This window comes from Maniola jurtina, chromosome 19, assembly GCF_905333055.1.
Source record: "Maniola jurtina chromosome 19, ilManJurt1.1, whole genome shotgun sequence".
NCBI lineage: Eukaryota > Metazoa > Arthropoda > Insecta > Lepidoptera > Nymphalidae > Maniola > Maniola jurtina.
Window position 1 is genome coordinate 2,197,064 of NC_060047.1, and position 16,260 is coordinate 2,213,323.

Consider the following 16,260-nt stretch of genomic DNA (forward strand, 5'->3'; position numbering starts at 1 on the left):
CAAAACAATAAAAAATTGAGTTAAAAAAACTATTTCAAACTTTCGGGTGCCTAATTTGAGAACTTTACCTCCTAGACCCCACAGCGGGAAGGTAAAATACTGTTTGTAGTGGCGACGCGCAATCTATTTCAAGTTAAGGGCGTGGTCTGACAGAGCGTTTTGATTGCAGCTGACTGTTTGACTGAACCGTCTCATCGGAAGGGTCTACAGGCTTATGAAGCGAAGCTTGTACGCAACGGATGTAATCCTAGTAGTAAAGCAGTGATGAAACGCGCTTCAATGTCTTAATCACTAACATGGAATACTACTACTACATAAAAAAGCGACACTCACACCCTGTGAAAATTTATCATTGCCCGCAACACACGACTATTGGCACTGCCACGCTGGCATCACTCGGTCCTCACCTTGTTGTCATGCGAGTGAGAAGCACTAGTGCTTACGTATAGCGTTGTCCTTATTCTGCACGGTTGACTTTGCTTTGACTTCAACCTCAGCCCTACCGTTAACCCCACAAATCGTGTGCGGACAGGCCGGTGTTCCGGTTGTAGTAATAGGTAATTAAATCAGTTCGCTTGTATAGATTGTCGAGGTTAGGCTATTAGACTATCACCGCATTTTAGTAAGAATAATCAAATAGCTAGCCAGCGGAAATTATACGCCTAGTGAGACCGCACCCTTAGGTTTGCCTATCGATCGACCGACTGGCGAATTCAATTTATGTTGGTAAAACTGTAGGTAATAGGTCAGTATTTTTGAGAAAAGTTTACAGATAAAGGATGGGCCAAAATTGCTATAAAATGTCTAAAAGGAAAAACTTGTTTGGAGTTTTGGTGCAAGTTTTTAGTCCAATTAATTTATGGCAAATAATATAATTAACGCTCATCTCTTATACAAGCTCACAATATGACGAAAGTGGACCAAGTATCTTGTAAAGGTCATAGCTTATTAAAGCAAGTAGTATAAATATATTTAAAAAAAAATGAAGTAAAAAAGCTTCTAAAAGTTGAAAATTTATGCGCATGGGCTGTGGACCTTCATTTTTTCTTCACTTGGTGATTCTTTACTTCGACCTGTGGCCTTATTTTGAAAGGATTTTGGTTTTGAACCGACTCAAGGCTAGAAAAGAAGTTTAAATACTGAAATAATTTTCTCAAGAAACTAAACATTTTCCTAACTAACTTAAGAACACTACTTCAACTAATACTGCTATGGAAACATGCAAGGAAGCCAAAAAAACACTCAGAACTCCTACGAAACACGCCACGGTACTTAGCAACTGTGAAATTTCTTCCACGTGTAGGTATAAATTAGGCTACTTCATAGTCATAAAAATGTAAATTAATTTCATATTTTCCTTACCTATGAAGGCTATATTTCTGTTCGTAATAATGATGAAGTAGGTAGGTATAATACGCTAAAAGCTTTTTAGATGGGACAATTTATCGTCACGACCCTGACAACCAACACGATCTTACTTAATATCGCTGAAATCATCATCATCAGTCTGTGGAAGTCCACTGTTGGACATAGACCTTCCCTAATGAGCGACACTCACCCGGCCTTCCTCAGCCAGCTATTTCCGGCCAGCTTCTTTATATCGTCGGTCTTTACGATATTAATTATTTGATTCGAAACGATGTCGTTCAATTACGAATGTGGTATTATAGGTGCTATTCTAATATGCGTTTTACTTTTTTTTTTAAATATTGAAGTGTTAATACTTTTAGTTAGTTACTAACAAAAATTTAGAATAAGTAATGCATAAATAAACGTACAATAAAAAGAGATACTTACATAACTCATTTGATAAGGCGCGATGATAGCCATTATTATCAAAAATCAAGCTTTAGAAAAACAATATTTATAAAGACCTTTTCAAGCGATTATGACTCCAATGAGTAAATTAGCAGGTTCTCTACAAAAATCTATATTTACATATCTGATTGGTCATTTCATTAATTGCCAAGAGAACTGATAAACTCTTCAACTTCCTCAACGATTTATCGTAACGTCGACTCGTAATGTGTAAATAGGCTTTTAAATGAAAGTCTATTCTTAGACTCTTAAATAGGTAACATATTATACGAAAATTTAACCGAAAATATTGAGTCTAATTAAGGCGCTCTTGATGACTATCAAGTCAAATATCTACTTAAGTATTATATAATATTATACTGAAAATTTTCAGCAATGTAAATGAAATTCATGTTTGATTCTCAAATAAAACAGAACTAGTATGTGAAATAAATTTTCCAAATACTTTTATGCGGCGAAGTCATTTTTTCCACAAATTCTTCCTTCTTCTTTGAAAAATATTTTAATGGTTACTTATTTAAAAAAAATACTTAACCAAACATTTACTAAAATTCTAGCTGATGCCCGCAATTTCATCTGCGTGGATTTGGGTTTGTTGAAATCCCGTGAGATATTATATTTTGATTTTCCGGGATAGAAATTTTACCCATATTATCCATATTATAAGTAGATTGGCTACTATGTTACTCTCCAGGTTTTTAACTATACCTATGCAAAAAATCACGTCGATCCGTTGCTCTTTTGCGATGTGATTGAAGGACAAACCATCAAAAGAAACACTTGCGCACTAATAATATGCTTGGTGAATTACTAATAAGATCTATGTAGATTTTAAATCCTTAGTTTGCAGTCAAATATTTTTTATAATTTGTAAAAACTTATTTTTTTTTTTTGACTAAACGTTTTTTATAAATTACAAAATGTGTTCCATAAATAATATACGGTGGTATTCTTTCTAAAATAAACATAAGATCCACATTTTCTTCCAGCTTAATAAAATGTGCAGAAAATAAACCAACCGAGTAACCTGGATCTCGTTACATTCTTGCCCTGAATTTGTCACGACCACGCGCAGTTATTTTTATAACCCAGTTTTTTCAATGTCGCAACTAAGTTTTTTTTTATTTTTTTCCAGTTTTTACAGGTTCCGTACCTCAAAAAAGAAAAAACGAACCCTTATAGGATCACTTTGTTGTCTGTCTGTCTGTCTGTCGTGTCTGTCAAGAAACCTATAGGGTACTTCCCGTTGACCTAGTATCATGAAAGGCAGGTAGGTAGGTCGGTCTTATTAGCACAAGGAAAAAATCCGAAAATCGTGAATCGTGAATGTCGGTTGCTCTGGTTTTTTTATTCAGATACAAGTTAGCCCTTGGCTGCGATCTCACCTGGTGGTAAGTAATGATGCAGTCTAAGATGGAAGCGGGATAACCTGGAAGGGGTTGGCAGTTTTCATTAAACCCATACTCCTTTGGTTTCTACACGGCATCGTACCGGAACGCTAAATCGCTTGGCGGTAGAGCTTTAGGCGGTAGGGTGGTAACTAGCCACGGCTGAAGTCTCCCACCAGACCAGACCATTTAGTAATTATAACCCCTGCCAGGAATCAAACCCGGGGCCTCCCACTAATAAGACCACAGCGCTTACCACTGCATCAGGGAGCTCTCCTATGTCCTCATTTCTAATTTAATCACGTATTTTTTTTTACTAAAGAATATTACATGGTGGAATAGATTAGATTTTAGTTATACTTATACTTACCTTATTAATACCTTATTAATACATATTAAGAGAAAATCACCGTCTACATAATATTAACTACATTAATTTAAAAAATGCCAGCAGAAATGAAAACAGGATCATGTATGACCTAAAATAAATGGTTGCAGTCGGCTTTTAGTAATTTGAAGCGGTGCGGTCTAGCCTGCGGTGTTCTTAACTTGGCTTTAAAGTAACTAGAGTACAGAAAAGCCCCGAGTTTTGCCTAAATAAAACCAATTTGCTAAAATGAAAGGAAGGGAATTAACAAAATATAAACAAAAGAAGAAAAAATAATTTTATTTGATAAATAAATAAGTATTTCAAGGGTCTGGTTCACGATTGCCAGATAAAATTGATATTTTGAAAGATTCCCAATTCAAAAATTGTCATAACTTCTTTATTGATCAGATAAAGTTTATCTGGAGATTGTAAAACAGACTCTAAGCCCTAATTCGCACGAGCGTTAAAAAAGCCGGTGTTGCGCTAACAATACAACAAACAGTGCGCGATAAAAAAGCGTTGACGTATGAACAGATCCTTGGGAATGCATTTGTTCTATTTGAACGCTTTTTTAACGGACGTTAAAAAAGCTCTCGTGCGAATTAGCCCTAAGGATACCTTACGAACTAATGAAGGCGATTAAGGCTTAACTAGACGATTGACCAAAAATAATTAAGTTTTAGTGATTGACGATGAATGGTCAAACAGCTAATGATCTAATCATACATAAATTGAAATATTAAAACGCTTTAGAAATGCGTCGACGAAATTACGAACCGTCTAATTCCGTCCTTAATTTAAGCTCGGTCCATGGCCTACAAAAAACCTAATAAAACAAAACGTTTAACTAGACACAAGTCACAACACTCCTTATAATACTTACTACATACCACAACCATAACAATCGCTAATCGCTACTTAATCACTTAACAAAAGAACACACGATTTTAAATCATATAACAATAAGCAGTTCCAACAATTCAATCAAATTTCGAGACCGTTAAATACTGTTCCATCATCCGTCACAACATAAAAGCGAACGATATCTCATTGGGAAAATATAAAATTATGTTTTACATTCAACCAAATTCCAGCTTTGATCATTGGCGCGTAATTATCAAACCACATTCAATTATAATAGACGTTTCGATTTTATCAAGAGCTCGAGATCGCGTAAATTCCGCAACGCGACACGTCCACATGCGTTGGAATTCAAACGAACACTGATTCGGCATTGGACGGGGATGGTCGGTTGTTTTTCAAAGGTGAGGATTTCGGGCGTCGTCGGCAACGCTCGGCAACTCATCCCGGTTCGATTGTAAGGAAAAATTTCATATTTCACGAGCGAGCACATTTCTTATTGAAAAGTATTTTAATATGTGAAATGGAAATCCTTAACGGAGGCACGTCGAGGCATTTAGCATTTTTTTCTTTCTCTGAATAGGTATTAAGATACTGAATATCTGAAGATAATGTAAAGACAGCTTTTATGTACCGGGAAATTATTTTCGATGTTTTCCCAATGAAAAGAGCTCGTTTTTCTCTTAATATTCGCTTATTATACACAATCTGGTACACTTTGTATCTACTTGTTATTTTGTATGATTCCCTTTGTGAGGAAATTATTTTTCTTAGTATTTTAGCGGTATATCGTCTTTGATGTTTCTTTCGGTTTTTACGATGATTAAATACCTATCCGAATTTTATTATTGAATGAGTACGTGGCTGGTTTTATACACCTGTTATAAGATGATATCCACGATTTCATTTGCGTGTATTTAGACTTTTTAACAATCTCGTGGGAACTCTTTGATATTCCGGAATTAAAACAGCCTGTCTTCGTCTCCGAGATGCAAGGAACCTCTTGCCAAATGTCAAGATCCGTGAAAATGTACTTAAAGTTGATTTCAAACTACGGAATATAATATAATATATAATATATTATGTTTCCGTAGTTTGAGTTTGAAGGCAACTTTACAGGCAGACAGACAAACGTAATATAATAGGTAATATTAGTAATTAGCATGGCTTTCTAAATTAGATGTGATCAGGTGGGACCCTACCGCCAAAAACATGCCGCCTTAATCCCTGTTTGTCTGTCTGTCGTGGTGATAGACAACGAAGTGATCCTATTTAAGGGTTCCTTTTTTTCACAATATACGGAACCTTAGAAAGTAATTATCTACATGGTTACACAGGACACTTCCATGTAAATAGTGCTGTTGACAGGAGAAGTTAAACGGTTTTCAAGCTACATGCTAGCAAAATAATTAATCCTTTTGAAACACTTTGGAAGGTGAAAATAGTTGAAAAGCATCCGCAAAGATCGAGCTTTTGTATCCTAGTCTTCGTATTCAAATGTTTTACCCAACTATGAAAAGGTTATGTTTAGACACGCGATAGAAACTTCTCGGCAGGACTTCATGCGCGTGTAGGCGTGTAAATTTAGCTTTTTTTAGTATAAAAAACCTTTGAAAACTTCATGAAGTGCTCCACGTAGATTTTATCACAATGTTTTCCTTCACCGCGGCTTGTGAAACTGAAGCATTGGGATATTTAATTGTTAACAACGCACATAACTTTCAAAAGTTAGAAGTGCGTGCCCGGTATCGAATCCTGGTCCCAATAATAAAAGATCGAAGCCTTTTAACCACTAGGTTATAAGGATTCTGAACACTATTAATTCAGATAGTTACAATGATTATGATTGCATGTTCAAAGCCTCAATAGCTCAACGGTTGAGGAGCGGACTGAATTCCGAAAGGTCGGCCCCGGCAGTTCAAACTCCCCCGATGCCCTATTGTCGTACTTACCTACTTAACTCCTAGCGCAAGCTTTACGCTTAATTGGAGGGGAAAAGGGGAATGAATAGCACGACTAATTTTCTTTATAAATTAAAAAAAGAAGAAAAAATCTGACCATAACAGTTTCCGTGTTAGAGCAAAACTTAATTTTCTGTTTTCAGTCAAGTTCGAGCTAATAGACTTCCATTATTTTTGTTTTCCCTCGTTACAATAAAACAGAAACACTCGCCTAGCTCCGACCATGACAGTTTTAGTACCAATTTAGCAAAATAAAAGCAAATTGCGCTCATTTTTTAAGTTGTCAACCGCTTTGTAACGCTGACAGGAAATGTAAACGGTTTTTAAACACTTGTTAACGAAATAATTAATCCCTTTTAAACACTTTAGGGCGCAAGGCCCACTGACCGTGTGGAGTGGCAGTGAGGCACAGCTATTATTTTTTATAAACGTAAACTAAACTTATTTACTTTTGACATATAGTCGAAATTGTACGCTGTGCTTCTATTTTTCTGCATTCGTCCGATATCCGCCTCCTATTTGGAAAATTGGTAGTGCGGTTCTGGACACGCAACTTTAACTTTTCGGATTTATGTGCGTTTTTAGCAATTAAATATCACTTGCTTTATCGGTGAAAGAAAACATTATGAAGAAACCCGCACGCTTGAGAGTTTTTCATAATGTTCTCAATCCTCACTTGGCTAGCGTGGTGGACTATTAGCTAAACCCTTTTCATTCTGAGAGGAGACTCGCACTCAGTAGTAAGCTGGGTTAGTCATGATAGCTTCTATATCTGTGGTTCTAAAGAAACGCTTTTTTTTCTTCTTTCTTTCAGATAATTGTTATAATACAAATAAGTGCGCTCGAACGGTCACAAGCGTAGCAAGCAGCTTACAGAAAAGCATCTAGACTCCACTCGCCACGCTTGGTATGCGCTGGTCCTTTGAAGTGGAAATAGTCTGAAAGCTTCCCATAGCAGCCATGACTCACAGAGGCATGCTTCTACTTTCCGACACGTCCCGCGCTGTGACTCGACTCCGCTCGCCGCACTCGGTGTGCGCTGGCCCTTTGGAGTGGTAATAGTTTGAAAGATTTCCGTAGCGGTCGTTAGTTATGTACGTCCGATACATATCTGGACATAAAAGCTCGACTTGATCGGGGCGGCATTTTAGTGTTAATAAAGATTTATGTATTTTATCGATGCACGATGTCTAACATGAAATTGTGTTGGAAATTCGCTTGCTCGTTGGCTGTCTCATTGCTCAAATTTTCAGATATTGCTGGGTATTGCAGTGAATTGCTTTTTGTGGTCGTGACGTTATAATTGACTATATTGCCTATTTTTATTATACAGAAGGGGGAAATTCTCATGGACACCCAAAGCGTAGAGCCGGACTCTTACCGACTAAAAACTCCTTCTGTCTCCCTGTTTGTTTGCCGTGTGCCTAAATTGGCTGAATGCAGCGTCGAGTGCAGTGTGAGACTGCCATTTTTGAATTAATCTAATGTCAAATTACATATTTAGCAATTCCTCTTTTCTGTTGATTTTTAACCCCCGACACAAAAAGAGGGGTGTTATAAGTTTGACGTGTGTATCTGTGTGTTTGTGTATCTGTCTGTGGCATCGTAGCTCCTAAACTAATAAACCGATTTTAATTTAGTTTTTTTCTATTTGAAAGGTGGCTTGATCGAGAGTGTTCTTAGCTATAATCCAAGAAAATCGGTTCAGCCGTTTGAAAGTTGTCAACAGCTCTTTTCTAGTTACTGTAACCTTCACTTGTCGGGGGTGTTATGAATTTTTAATTTACACTTGTTATTTATGTATCAGGATGCCAGCGGGATGCAAAAATACATTTTTAATTAAAAAATAAAAATATTGTGTTGGATAGTAAAAAAAAGTAAAAAAGTATTTTACTAACTGAAAAAAGTAAGTAGGTACAATTATTTTAACATAGTAAAATAAAGACAAAATGCAAAAAAAAACATTTGACTATGTATAATAAAAGAATAAGCTAACAAAATTAGGTGTTTTAAATATTTAAAAAGTTACAAAAAAAAGAATAATAATATTATACAAGTCATAGAGTGATACCTACCTTACCGATTAGTATATTTTACCTACCTATAACAGGAGTAACTATGACGAATTGCTAACCCCTATATATTTATGTAAAGTCAAAGAACATCTCTTTTCTCTTTTATAAACGTTTATGCAAAATCTTTTCAAGTTTAAATTCGAACTAATTCATTTATCGCCATCGAACCTGCCATCGTCTCATTGCTAAATGGAAAGCAAATTCGTTAGCTTAACCGTTTGATTTGCTAGTAACATAATTTATTTGTAACTTGCTTGTTAACAAACGATTTTGTGTTTGAAAATTTATTCAAGAGCACAAATTCAATTTTTTTCAGTACATTATAGAATAAGTAGGGACACATCACTACCCATATTATAAACTAGCTGATGCCCCCGACTTTGTTTGCGTGGATGTAGGTTTTTTAAAAATCCCGTGGGACTTCTTTCATTTTCCGGGATAAAAAGTAGCCTATGTGCTAATCCAGGGTATAATCTATCACTATTCTAAATTTCAGCCCAATCCATCCAGTAGTTTTTGCGTGAAGGAGTAACAAACATACACACATACACACAAACTTTCGCCTTTATAATATTAGTGTGACTGGGATAAAAAGTTGCCTATGTGCTTATCCAGAGTAAAATCTGTTACCATTCTAAATTTCAGCCCAATCCGTCCAGTAGTTTTTGCGTGAAGGAGTAACAAACATACAAACATACACACAAACTTTCACCTTTATAATATTAGTGTGAAGTGTGATGCGAAAGTGTGTTTGTTTGATGGTTTGTCCTTCAATCACGTCACAACGGAGCAACGGACCAACGAAATTATTAATGTGGGTTTGTGTAAGTTAGAGACCCAGAAAATGACACAGGTTACTTTTTATCCCGGAATATCATTGCTAAATGAAGAGCAAATTCGTATAGCTTAAGGCTAAGGGTCTGCCCGCGAAATTCAAATTTAATTTGGTTTTTCGCAATTTGTAAACTAATACGACAAAGTAGGTTTATCGCATTTTAATAACGCACTTTCATGTAAAGATTTTTATATAAACCTGTGAATATGTAAGGAAACCATCGTGAGGAAACCTGCATGTTTAAAAGCTGTCCAATCTCCATAATATTCTCAAAGGTGTGTAAAGTTTGCTAATCCGCACTGGACCAGCGTAGCAGACTATGGCTTAAAACATTTTCATTCTGAGAGGAGACCCGTGTTCAATGGTGGAGCCTTCGGTGGTTAGATAGATAGATAGATAGAACACACAAAATATTGCATACAAAAAAAAGCATGTAAAGGATCACAAAACAGAATAAACAATTGTGTGCAAAGGCGGCCTTATTGCTTGGAGCAATCTCTACCAGGCAACCTTTGCTGAAAGGAGACGTGCTAGTGTTGGTTAATGATGATGATGATAATTAGAAGTTCAAATTTTTTATTCACGAATGTTTTTGTGGGTCTTATATTGGTACCTTCGTAAATCTATTGTGAGAAAGCAGCCTTAAGCAGTCATAAAGTGTAATCAAAATTAGGCACAGTACACACAATTAATCAGGGTTGTATCGCGCGGCCGTGCTCTATCGCCCCATCTGATCCGACAACTGTTAACATAGGACAAGTATCAAGCTTCACTGAGAGTCATTAGACTATCTAAATTGTTTTAGAATTTTGCTTTATTTTTTATAGTAGGTATAGTAATTTTAAAAAAAAGACGGTAAAAAACGATCTTGATACTGGAAATGGATTTGATAATATATTTCAATCAATCAGCCTGTTTGCGTCGGTATTCTATTCCTAGTTGTAGTGAAACGATTTAAATAAATGAAATGAAATTAAATTAAATTAACAGGGCTCTCTCCGTCACTTACTCCATACAATCGTAGTCCCAATTTCATTTCAATATTAAGCAACCAAAGTCAATGAAATTTTGATTAGATTTTTTTAAAAATATGTAGTTTTAAAATTACAGGGGCTCAAAGATTTGTAGGTGAATTTTTAAGACCGCGCAACTTTGAAACCGAATATTTTAACGGAAATCTGGAAAACCACATGCCATATAACTTCCCGGAACATTTCTACAAAATTCCATTGAGTATGATTGGTTATTATTCCAATGAGACACGAACTACGTTTGTATGGAGCGAGTGACGGAGAGAAAATCGCACTTTTGACATGACAGTTGACACATCACACTAATATGATAAAGGAGAAAGTTTGTATGTGTGTGTGTGTGTGTGTGTTTGTTACTCCTTCACGCAAAAACTACTGGACGGATTGGGCTGAAATTTAGAATGGATATAGATTATACCCTGGATTAGCACATAGGCTACTTTTTATCCCGGAAAATCAAGGAGTTCCCACGGGAATTTTAAAAAACCTACATCCACGCGAACGAAGTCGCGGGTATCAGCTAGTAAGCCAATATGGCGAGTGCGTTCTCAGTATGTATGCACTGTACGTAAGTATGTAGGTACATCTATAACTCTGGTGTAACATTAAGGAAATAATGGCAACCTCTTAGTATATTTCATTTCGCACAATCATAAGAAGCACGTAAAATATGAGCGGGGTGCACTCGAACAATTTTATAGCTTCAATTTACGTTGCACCTTCTGTTGCATGGTGCTTTATTTCATGTCCTTGGTGGACTATTTTACTGTTTTATTGTTATAGGTACTTTCCTGTGATAGCCTTTTTTTCGAGCGGGATAATATCTTCCTAAGATACCCGCTCGGGAAACGTTTAAGTGCGGAAACCAGCCCAAAGAGAGAAGAGGTCGCTCGGGTTATGTGGGATTTCTACCCACTAACACAACTTCGGTTGAAAAACTCCGGGGACTTTGAAGAACGCCGGTGCCTCTCTCGCGCGACGCCCGTTGGGTTCTTCTTCGAGGATGTGACGGCTAAGACTAGCTGATATCGGTGACTTGTATATGCAGGTTGAGATGGCAATTGGGGTATGACGGGGGAACACCCCGCCTACCTGCGCTCGCCCGCATCGGGTTAGCGCGGAGGCTGTGGGGGTGTGCGGGGAGTTACCTTCCCAATTGCCATTTCAACATGTCGCGTACTATAATATGAAGAAATCTCAGGCACACAGGTCTCCTCACAATGTTTTCTACACCAATAAAGTACTTAAGTACTTCTACACCAGTAAAGTACCTATGTATGCTCGTTCGGAAAAAACACTAGATACTCTAATAGGAGTCTGACATCTTAGTAACTAGGCTATCACGGTTTCTAAGTTAAATCTAAGTTAGCGAAATTCAATTCGTCTTTCACTATAGTACACCACGATTGCTGTGAGCAAGTTGAATTTGTAGCGAGCGGCGAACTGTTTCATCACTTATTAGACCGCGCCCGTTGAATTCTAGCTAGTCTTGGCTAATATGAGGCATCTTTGTACAACGTTCGAAACTTGTGGCTTAACATCGCAGTATAGCAACCATACAGTAGAGTTCCGACCTACTACTGTCATCATGATGCCGATAAATAATTATTTACATACAATAATTAATTATTTCACCAGTTAATACACGCGTTGAGCAACATTTAACTATTACAGGGCTTTTATGAGGAATCTTTGTACTTATAATATTTAGAACTTGACTAACATAACAATTTGGTCATCATACAGTGGGGCAAGCCGTATTGTTTTTACACATTCGATCAATGTGGTATTTAAAATACGCGACTGCAACTCGTGAGACTCGACAGGCAAACAAGACAAATGTTGCTGTCGCGTAGCTAAGACTTTTTTCCACGATTCTGTATAGAGTGTGCTAAAATGAAAATTAAAAATTAAAGTTATGGTTTAAAAATCACACAGTGGAGTGTTTTTAAGCGCCAGTTTACACCACTACGATGCTACTTAGAATAGTGCATAATACGCTCTAACCTCTAACAAAGTTAGATCGATATGATGGGTTGGTAATATTATTTTGACACAAGGCGTACTATTGTATCTAAACGTTCTTAAGTATTAATTGTAGTCTAAAGTGAGAGGACATTTAAATTACCGCATGCCACAAAATATTTATCTAAACTTCAAGTTATTGCGTGGTATGCAGTATACACCGATCGCACTTGCATCAATACAGTCGTTGCCCAACTGTATGGATTGCTAAACTGCGTCACGACACTGCATGTTGCTTTGTTTCACAGTGCAATAGAGCATAATTGAAGATCCTTTGTTAAAACGTCTTCTGTGGAACAATTATAAAGGAGGAGTTAGATTTTAAGTAAAGCGCATCAAAGTAGATTAAACTTGTAACAAGTAGGTGGTACTGCAGTAACTTGTAGTAACGACTTTGGTGGGTGGTCATCATCCATCCATCGCCAGCTAACTACTGAGCACGGGTTTTGTCTTGGAAGGAGAAGGATTTTGCCAAAGTCCACCACGCTAACAAAATGCGGATTGGCAGACTTCAGTCCTTAGAAAACATTGTAGAGAACTCTCAGGCATGCAGGTTTCCTCACGATGTTTTCATTCAAAGCAAGCAAAAAGTTAAAGGTGTGTGATCAGAATCGAACCCCTGATCCCCCGATAGGAGGCCAACGTCTCAACTACTGGGCTATCACCGCTTACGCAACTGCACTGTAACTGTAAATGTACTGTAAGTCTATCAAAATTGCATAGAAAATGTATGTAGGTAGATTATATCAAACCAATCATATTGTATGGATTAATGTATGTAGATTATATCAAACATTTTCTGGGATCAAAATGAATAAGAAATATGCTATAAATATATAAATATTTTTCTTTTTCTATACTTAAAAATTTTGCTAATTTCATACGGATTAAAATGTATTCTGCAGGATTTTTCAGCACTTTGACTAAAGTAGCTTTTTCTATTTATTTTATCTTTTAAGCTGCTTGACCTTTCTAGTTCTTACTTTTATTTTGCTTTTATTTATTCTGTGCCTTCGCTTTGATATTAAAATACATTTAAAATAGTATTTATTTATATTTACTTTGTGTCTGGGATTTAAGAGTCGTAGACGTTACAGATGTTAAATATATTTGAAGAGGTGTGGAATTAAGTAAAGATTTATTTAATATATTTACTGTCTAAGAATCACTTATCTTCAGACTTAAAAGCAATATCTTCTACTAACAACCAGTTTACATTAAAATCCTTTATAAAAATAAGGTTTGAAAGCTGTTAAGACTATAAACTCCTATTCGGAGAGCCGAAGGTTCAACCCCGGGCTTACACCTTTAATTTTTCGGAGTTATATGCTTTTTATTACAATAACAATGTAAAGGATTATTTTAATGATAAGAAAGCTTGGGAATAGGTTGTTTAACAGCCTTGATATTTTCTAATAAGTTAAGGAATTTTGTTGAATGATGATAATAAAAAGAATACCCGACTGAGTTTCTTGTGGGCTCTGCTCAGACCCTTTGGAAACCTCGTAGCTTTAGTTTTAAGTTTACGTAATTAATTATCACCACTATATCATCTTACAAATCCATACTAATATTATAAATGAGAAAGTGTGTCTGTCTGTCTGTCTGCTACCTTTTTGCACGGCCCAAGAGTATAACCGATTTTGACGTTTAGTACAGGGTTAGCTTATATCCCGGTGATAGACATAGGCTACTTTTTATCCCGGAAAATCAAAGAGTTCCCACGGGATTCCTAAAGACCCATCCGCTTATCCTATGATAGTAATGTATGTTTGGTACCGAGGTACTTAGCTTGCGTCCCTTGAATTGACATAGGCAACTTTTTATCCCGGAAAATCGAACAGTTCCTACGGGATCCTTAAAAACCTAAATCCTCGCGGACGAAGTCGCGGGCATCCTCTAGTAAAAAATATTTTCATTTTGATTTTATGGGTGCCTCTCTAGGTAGCCCGTGTTCAGTAGTGGGCAAGCGATGGGTTGAGCTTCTGATGATGATGAAACTGTCATTTACATGAAAATCCCACAAAACTTGATTCTTCACTCACAGAGATAAGTCGGGTAGGAGGTATTCCTCAAACCTAACACAAAATCTAACCAATAGATGACAATACCCACTATTGGCGTCACTCAGAAAAGCAGGTATTATTTAAATATTTTTATCGAATTGTTGGAATGTCCTCCCATAACCAACACAAAAAACACAAGTTAAATGTGTAGAGGTTATCCGAGAGTTTTAATCTAAACAAACTAATGCCAAAATAAATAATTTAATTAGAGCGTGATTGCTATCACAACATCTAATTATTCAGTTCACAATCCAAATACCGAAAATATGCGATATCGCTCCGAATCTCAGGAGGAGACTAAACTAAAACCTTCGAAACACCCGTATTTATGCAAGTTCAATCTTGTTGGCCGCCTAGCAACAGATTGTATGACATCGAATGAGCCAAATATCGATTTTATCAAACTACCTGCATTAGATAAATTAATAATTTTATATTATTTTTGACAACTCAAATCAATTTTTAAAAATAACCTTACAGTTCGGCCGTCCTGAATTTAACACGTCCTCGTGTTTCTAATCAATCTTGTCATGTCAGTCGCGGGCTTCCTTGCCCTAAGTCAAATCCAAATCATGGGCTATCCTGCCCTCCGTCAAATCATTAAAACCTACCCTTGAACTGCCGAACTCTCAGTTTTAATATCAAGTCAACAATAAATCCAAACGACTAACTTCTCATTCGATGTATACAGAATCTGAACCACTTATTGCAAATTACTTTCCACTTCACAAAAGACTAAATTCTTTAAAAAAAACTTAAAATTTTAATCACCAAATCACCAAAAACACCGAACTCATTAAAAAAAAAATTATCAAATGTGGGTTGTTTTGAAAAAGATACCAAAGCGAAATGAAGGCAACGTGAGACACGTCCCACTTCTGAATTATTGGCGTCACTCAGAAAAGCAGGTATTATTTAAATATTTTTATCGAATTATTGGAATGTCCTCCCATAACCAACACAAAAAACACAAGTTAAATGTGTAGAGGTTATCCGAGAGTTTTAATCTAAACAAACTAATGCCAAAATAAATAATTTAATTAGAGCGTGATTGCTATCACAACATCTAATTATTCAGTTCACAATCCAAATACCGAAAATATGCGATATCGCTCCGAATCTCAGGAGGAGACTAAACTAAAACCTTCGAAACACCCGTATTTATGCAAGTTCAATCTTGTTGGCCGCCTAGCAACAGATTGTATGACATCGAATGAGCCAAATATCGATTTTATCAAACTACCTGCATTAGATAAATTAATAATTTTATATTATTTTTGACAACTCAAATCAATTTTTAAAAATAACCTTACACCACAATACTTGCAATAATAGCAAAAGAATAAAATTCCTTAAGCATTACTAAGGCCCGATAAATGAAATAGGCTAGAGATGGCCTATTTGACAAATCATATGAAATTCTTTTCATATTATGTAAGAATACTACCGTGTTGCTACCTAACTTAAAGTAGTCTGTGAAAAATCAAGAAGCAAAATCTTGTATGCCATTGACTAGAGCTAAGACGCTAAAAAGCGGGCGAGTGAGAACGCTCGCGGTATATTAAGGGAAAAATATTTATTTGAATTGAATCAATATAACAAATAATCATTTTACGGAAAGTGAATTAAGTGCGAAAATCACTTACCGTGAAAAAGCACCTACGAAATTATCAGCGCTAGTTGTTTTGATCGTAATGCATAGTGAAATTAATGAAAGCAAACGGTGATTTATAAGTGCGAAAATAGAAAAACATTTACCGTGAAAAATCACCTGTGAAGAAAAATAATATAATTTCACTGAATGAAAATGATTTAAAAGTAGCAATACCC

General features: G+C 36.2%; 1 protein-coding gene and 1 long non-coding RNA gene across 4 annotated transcripts in view; one reads left to right on the forward strand and one right to left on the reverse strand.

Moving 5' to 3' along the window:
- LOC123874751 (hemicentin-1-like) overlaps positions 1-4,784 on the reverse strand; it is a 156,524-nt gene extending 151,740 nt beyond the window's left edge. The window contains exon 1 of one of the 3 annotated variants that reach the window (XM_045920239.1): positions 4,654-4,784. The gene's annotated coding sequence lies outside the window, so the exon portion shown is untranslated. Of the gene's footprint in view, positions 1-4,459 lie in introns of all 3 variants that reach the window. The other 2 variants (XM_045920238.1, XM_045920237.1) reach the window with 2 other exon arrangements.
- Positions 1-13,920, forward strand: part of LOC123874752 — a 29,506-nt gene extending 15,586 nt beyond the window's left edge. The window contains exon 3 of the long non-coding RNA XR_006798002.1: positions 13,790-13,920. This is a non-coding gene — a long non-coding RNA (uncharacterized LOC123874752). The remainder of the gene's footprint in view (positions 1-13,789) is intronic.
- Positions 13,921-16,260: the final 2,340 nt, after the last annotated feature.